We start from the raw sequence: 6,620 nt of genomic DNA on the forward strand, positions 1-6,620 counted from the left end.
GCATTAACTTTAGAAGAACCCTTCTTTCAGCTTCATAAAGATAGGGTAGTTCTTCGCACAGGTCCCAAATTCCTTCCCAAAGTGGTTTCTGCTTTCCATATTAACCACTCAGTTGACTTACCTGTGTTCTTTCCTCAACCTGATTCAGTAGCAGAACGAGCTCTTCACACACTTGATGTCAAAAGAGCTTTATTGTATCATCTCGAAAGAACAAAAGATTTTCGTAAAACAAAGCAACTGTTTGTTTCATTGACACCACCTCACAAAGGCAATCATATTTCTAAATCTGGTATTTCAAGATGGATTGTTAAGTGCGTTCAAACTTGCTATGCAAAAGCTAGAAGAACTTTATCTAAACCCCGTAGAGCACATTCCACTCGCAAAATAGGGGCATCTATGGCCTTTTTAGGTAACATTCCTATAGCTGACATTTGTAAAGCAGCAACATGGTCTACACCACACACATTTACCAAACACTATTGTGTAGATGTACTAGCATGCCAACAAGCCAATGTAGGACAGGCAGTGTTAAAACACTTTTCCAGACAACTGCAACGTCTACTGGTTAGTCCCGCTTTGAAAGAAAACTGCTATATAGTCTATGCAAAGCATGTATATCTACAGCACACATGCCTCGAACGGATTATGTTACTTACCCAGTGAGCATCTGTTCTTGGCATGTAGAGTTGTAGATTCATATGCACCCACCCTCCTATCCGGGCACCTGTAGTTGTTGCAGTGGAAAAATCCATGGGAGCTCTTCAATCTCCATCAAGCAGAGGCTCCTTTCGCCGCTCATTTTATAGGGGAGGGTCCAGAACTACATCCTCAGACCCTAACGGTTCCTCATAAGTCTAACACGCAACCCTCTTCCTCTAGAGGCTTGTACAGAGGAGGGTACATAGGAAACAATTTCAAAGGTAGGGGTAAGAGCACACCAATGCATAACTCTCCTTCCCCCAATGAACAGTGACTTGCCCCCCAATCACTTAACACCTGTCGGAGCAAGACTTCAATAATTTCTCCCCATTTGGGAATCCATGACATCAGACAAATGGGTTCTAGAAATTATCTGAGATGGTTATTGCCTGGAGCTCACCAGCAATCCTCCCAATATTCCACCTCACACTCTCAAACTCTCATCAGAGCACCTGCTGCTTCTCAAACAAGAGGTACACGCTCTTTTAGCAAAAGGAGCTATAGAACCAGTTCCGCTACAGTATAAAGGTTTAGAGGTTTACCCTGTAATTTCTAATCCCCAAAAAGGACGGCTCCTTAAGACCAATTTTGGATCTAAGGACATTAAATCTGTACATACTATCGGAACATTTCCACATGGTCACGCTTCAACAAATGCTTCCACTGCCACAGCAAGGCGATTTTATGTCCACACTGGATGTATACTTTCACATTCCGGTTCACCTAGCACATCGCAAATATCTCCGATTTGTGATAGCAGGAAAACACCATCAGTTCAAAGTACGCCCATTTGAAGTAACTACTGCTCCCAGAGTATTCACCAAATGTCTAGCAGTAGTAGCAGCACATCTGAGGGTTTACTAGGCTACTCCTGTGAGACCCGTTTTAAACAACTGTGTTTTGAATTGTGATGTGTTTTTAGGCAACTTATTTTATTGGTTTTAGAAGCTCATTGTATGCACAAAGACTGCTGCTATGTTCGCTGCTCATCTTCTCTCACCCGCACTTTAAAAAACGAAATTATCTGCCTATTTGCACATTTCTTATTCTCCTTCCTTACCGGCTTGGTGATCCCTCGAGGGGTTGGAGGGCTTCTCCAGCCTCGGCACTCCATCTTGCTGCTTGTAGCCGGTTGGCGCTCTAGCCTTTTAGATCCAGGGCGCATTTAATGCGTGTGGAATGGACGTGCAGCGGACACGCGCAGCGGGCGCGCCGCTGGTGCGCCGAAGGCGTGCCTAAGGCAAGCCCATCTGCGCCCGTCCGCATCCCTTCAGCGTCCAGCGCCAGGGAAGTTTCGTTGGAAGCCTTAGGGCCGGGTGTTCTCGCGCAACGGGTGTTTTACTCCCGTGATGCTCTTAGAGACCTGGACCCAGTGGCCTGCCATCCCCCTCATTCCTTGGATGCGACGAAGAGGTTGGTGGATGCGTGTAGTGTTTGTGGCTTTCAGTTAGGAGAAGGTGGTGGCCCGGCCTCTAAAGCTTCGTAGCCTCGAGGAGCGGGTTAATTCGGTGCAAATTTCTGCTGCACTAATTAATGTCCGCTCCCTAAAGAAACGAGAAAAGGATGTCTACTGCCTGTTGGAGGACGGCTCCCTAGACATGCTGTTTCTCACTGAGACCTGGCTTGATCCTTTTTCTGCTCCTACAGTTGCTCTGGCTACTCCGGTGGGCTATAGAATTCTTAGAGTTGACCGTCAGGGGTCAAGGGGAGGGGGGGTCGCTGTTATTTATAAAGATAAATGGGACCTTCACCTGGGCAATTCAGAGGACTGGGCTGGATGCGAGGCTCTTGATTTTAGTGCCCGTCTGTCAGCCCATTTCACACTTGGGGCCACCCTGATCTATCGGCCGCCGGGTCCTTCTGGGCCATTTCTTCAGGCTTGGGGAGATGCCCTCACCTCGAGGGCAGTTAGGTTCTCCCATTTTCTTGTGTTGGGCGATCTGAACCTCCATGTGGATATGCCTGAGGATGGAGGGGCGGCAGACTTGCTGGACATTCTCCATACTGCCCAGCTTGTGCAGCACGTTGGCCTCCCCACTCATCGGGCTGGCCGTTATTGGATCCCATCTACTCCAACTTCCCTATCCAGGTCACAGACCCTCTCCCAGTAACATGGTCTGATCATTTCATATCCTATTTTTCCTGCACTATTTTTAGGGCTGATGCTCGGGTGCTGAGCTCAGCGAAGCCCGCTCTGGAGAAAGTGGATCTTCTAGAATTCGCGCAGGCACTGGATATGGCCAGACCCGTGCTGTCGGGAGGTCTGGAGGAGTGTATGTCAGATTTTACGGCTTGGGTGTCCGGTGCAGTGAACTCCATCTCCTCTCGCCGGCCAATCAGACCGACTAGAGTCGCTCCCTCCAGACCTTGGTTCACTCCCGCCCTAAAAGCGCTCAAACATGAGTGCAAAATTTTGGAGCGGTCTTGGCGGAGGAGCAACTATTGCCCTTTGGCCAAAGTCAATCTTAGAAGGATGCAAAGGTCCTATTATGGTGCTATTTCGGTGGCCAAGGGTAATTTCTTCGCGGCCCGCATTGAGGCGGCCAGGAATAGTTTGAAATAAATTTTTTCCATAGTGCGGAGCTTCACCCCCCCCGCTAGCCCAAGCTAGTGTGACTCCCTCCTCTTTTCACTGGTGCAACACCTTGTCCGGGTTTTTCAGGGATAAAATCGTGGCCATTCAGACCTCGTTCGCTCCTGATACGGGTGCCCGGACGGCTGTCAGTTTTTAGCCCTGTCCATCCTGTTGAGACTCTCAAATTACTCAGAGGGCTCAAATCTGGGTCTCCTGCAGTCGCTTGTCCGGCCAGACTTCCGGTGGATGTAGCGGAGAGTATCTATCTTGAAGTCACCCCGATTATAAATCTCTCTCTCCAGACTGAGGTGGTTCCGCAGGTCTGGAAGCAGGCCAAGATTCGGCCATTACTTAAAAAACCCTCCCTTGACCCGCTTAATCCTGGCAACTATCGCCCCATCTCCCTCCTGCCAGCCATTGCTAAGGTCTGCGAGAAGGTGGTGCATAAACAACTGTCTGACTTTGTGGAGGAGGAGGCAATCTTGCACCCAGCGCAATCGGGGTTTCGTGCAGGCCACTGCACTGAGACGGTCTTGGTCAAGGTTGTAGAGGCTATTCGGACTTGCTTGGATGCCAGGGGTAGAGCAGCTCTGATTCTGCTGGACCTCTCGGCCGCCTTTGATACGGTCCCGCACGGTCTCTTGCTCACTCGCCTCGCTGAGGTTGGTGTGTCTGGGACCGTGTGGGGCTGGCTTAGTTCTTTCTTGGCCGGCAGGGTTGAGCAGGTTTGGCTCCCCCCCCCCTTTTACTCTGCCCCCCATCCGGTCACCACAGGTGTCCCGCAGGGCTCCTCCCTTCAACATTTATGTTATGCCTCTGATCCATCTGGCTGAAGCTTTTGGGGCTAAGGTTTTGGCCTATGCTGATGACACTCGGCTTCTTTTCACCTGGGATAAGGCCCCCAGTTCGGCTCTTGCGGCCCAACAGTGCCTTCGCTCCGTTTTCACCTGGCTGGCTGAGGCTCAGCTCAAATGTAATGAACAGAAATCTGAGGTTCTGCTCTTTGGCACTTTCCCGGCTGACTTTCGCCAACAACTTTGGCCTCAAGAGCTTCCCTTACCTCTCGCTGAGGGTCAGCCCGCCAAGAACTTGGGGGTATGGTTCGAGGAGAATCTTTTGTTTTCCACCCATATCAAGAAAACTGCTGGCTGCTGCTTCGGTCTCATTAAAACTCTTAGGAAATTCTTTTCCTGGGCTCTCCGGGCTACCTGATAAAAAAAACTGCAGGTAGTCCAGAACACGGCGGCTAGACTACTACTGGGTCTCTCTTCTAGGAAGAGTGTCACGGCCCATTTACACTCACTGCACTGGCTCCCGATTGCGGCCAGAATCAAATTCAAATCTCTAGTGCTGGTTTATTGTGCTCTTCACGGCCAGGGTCCTTTATATCTCCAGAAACGCTTTCCCTATTATGTCCCCGCTCGGTCCCTGCGCTCGGCGTCTTTAGGCCTGGCGCTGATTCTGCGCTTCAAGCAGCAGAGGACCGGGGGCTGCTCTCTGGCGGTAAGGGCCAGTAGGGCCTGGAATGCCCTCCCACTTGATTTACGCCTCACTCGGGAGCTTGCAGTCTTCAAAAGGAAGCTTAAAACATTTCTCTTCATTTGATTGGCATTGTTTCCCTCAGGTTCGTGCCGGGATACTCTTGAGTAGCTGTGCGCGTTACAAGTGGAAAATAACATAACATAACATCTCAGAAGACAACATATTCATGTCTTCCCTTACCTATACGAATGGCTCATCAAAGCCAGCACTCACCAAAAGTGATTACAACACACTAAGACTACATTAGACATACTCTACCAATTGGGTTTCCCAGTCAATGCACAGAAGTCTCATCTTCAGTCTTCACAGATGCAGTCCTATCTAGGAGCGACTCCTAACACTCGCACAGCTTTAGCCTCTCCCAATGCAGCCAGAATTAGAAATATTCAAACTCCTGTTACTGCAGTTTCAGACCAACCAATTCTTAGCAGTCAGGACTTTCATGCAACTATTAGGAATGATGGCATCATGCATTGCAATAGTGCCTCATGCAAGATTACACATGCGTCCCCTACAAGAATGCTTAGCATGTCAGTGGAATCGGTCGCAGGGTCAATTAACAGATCTAGTATTGGTAGACAGCCGCACCCATTGCTCTCTCAAGTGGTGGAACACACAAAACTTATCAAAAGAGCAGCCCTCCATCGACCCTGTTCCACATATCGTGCTAACAGCAGACACATCTCACAGGTTGGGATGCCCATCTACACAATTTAACAATTCAGGGACTATGGGACAACAAGCACACATTTCTTCACATCTGCTATCTAGAGCTTCTAGCTGTGTATCTATCACTGCAAGCGTTTCAGTCTCACCTCATTAGGAAAGTTGTCCTAGTCCGCACAGACAATATGACAGCTATGTACTATGTACAAAAACACGGGGGGGGGACACTGCAATTGTCACGCCTCTCAGACCATTTGGCATTGGGCAACCCATCACAGAATTCATCTTCTGGCAGAACACATCCCAGGAGTGAACAATGAAATTGCCTAGCCCCTTAGCAGGATGCGGCAATAAATACATGAGCGGGAACTTCATCCCCAAGTTCTCCTTCCATACTTTCAAGAATTGGGATTACCACAGATAGATCTGTTTGACAGAGTAGACGACTAAAATTGCCTGAACTTCCCCTCCAGGTTCCCACACCCTCTATCGAAAGGCAATGCCCTATGGATGAATTGTTCAGGGATATTTGCCTATGCTTTTTTTTTGCCTTTCTCTCCATTTCTGGTTCGGAAGCTCGGGCAAACATCTCTCACACTGATTTTTGTGGCTCCCACATGGGCCCATCAACTGTGGTTCACCACACTTGAAACTATCAGTCATTCCACATCAAAAGCTGCATCTCAATTCCACACTTCTCACTCAGAACCATAGAGACATCAGACACCCAAACCCAAAGGTGCTCAAGCTTGTGATTTGGCTCCTGAAGTCATTGAGATGGGAAACTTAAATTTGCGACCAGATTGTATGACTATTATTAAGGAGATAGAAAGCCTACCACCAGAGTATGTTATGCAGCAAAATGGAAAAGATTTGTTGTATATTGTAACAGCAATATTGATCTGCTAGATGCCTTTATCCAAAATATTATTTGTTACCTTTTGCATCTAAAACGTGCTGGTCTAGCCTACACATACATTTGATTGCACCTTGCGGCAGTAGCCACATATTTGCAAAACAGACATTTATCTTTGCTTAAAGTTCCAGTAATGAAAGCCTTAATGGAGAGCCTTGAAAGAGTAATAGCACCTGGGGGACCTCCTGCATCAGTTTGGAATCTGAACATTGTGCTTGCAAG

Source organism: Triturus cristatus, chromosome 7, assembly GCF_964204655.1.
Source record: "Triturus cristatus chromosome 7, aTriCri1.1, whole genome shotgun sequence".
Lineage (NCBI taxonomy): Eukaryota > Metazoa > Chordata > Amphibia > Caudata > Salamandridae > Triturus > Triturus cristatus.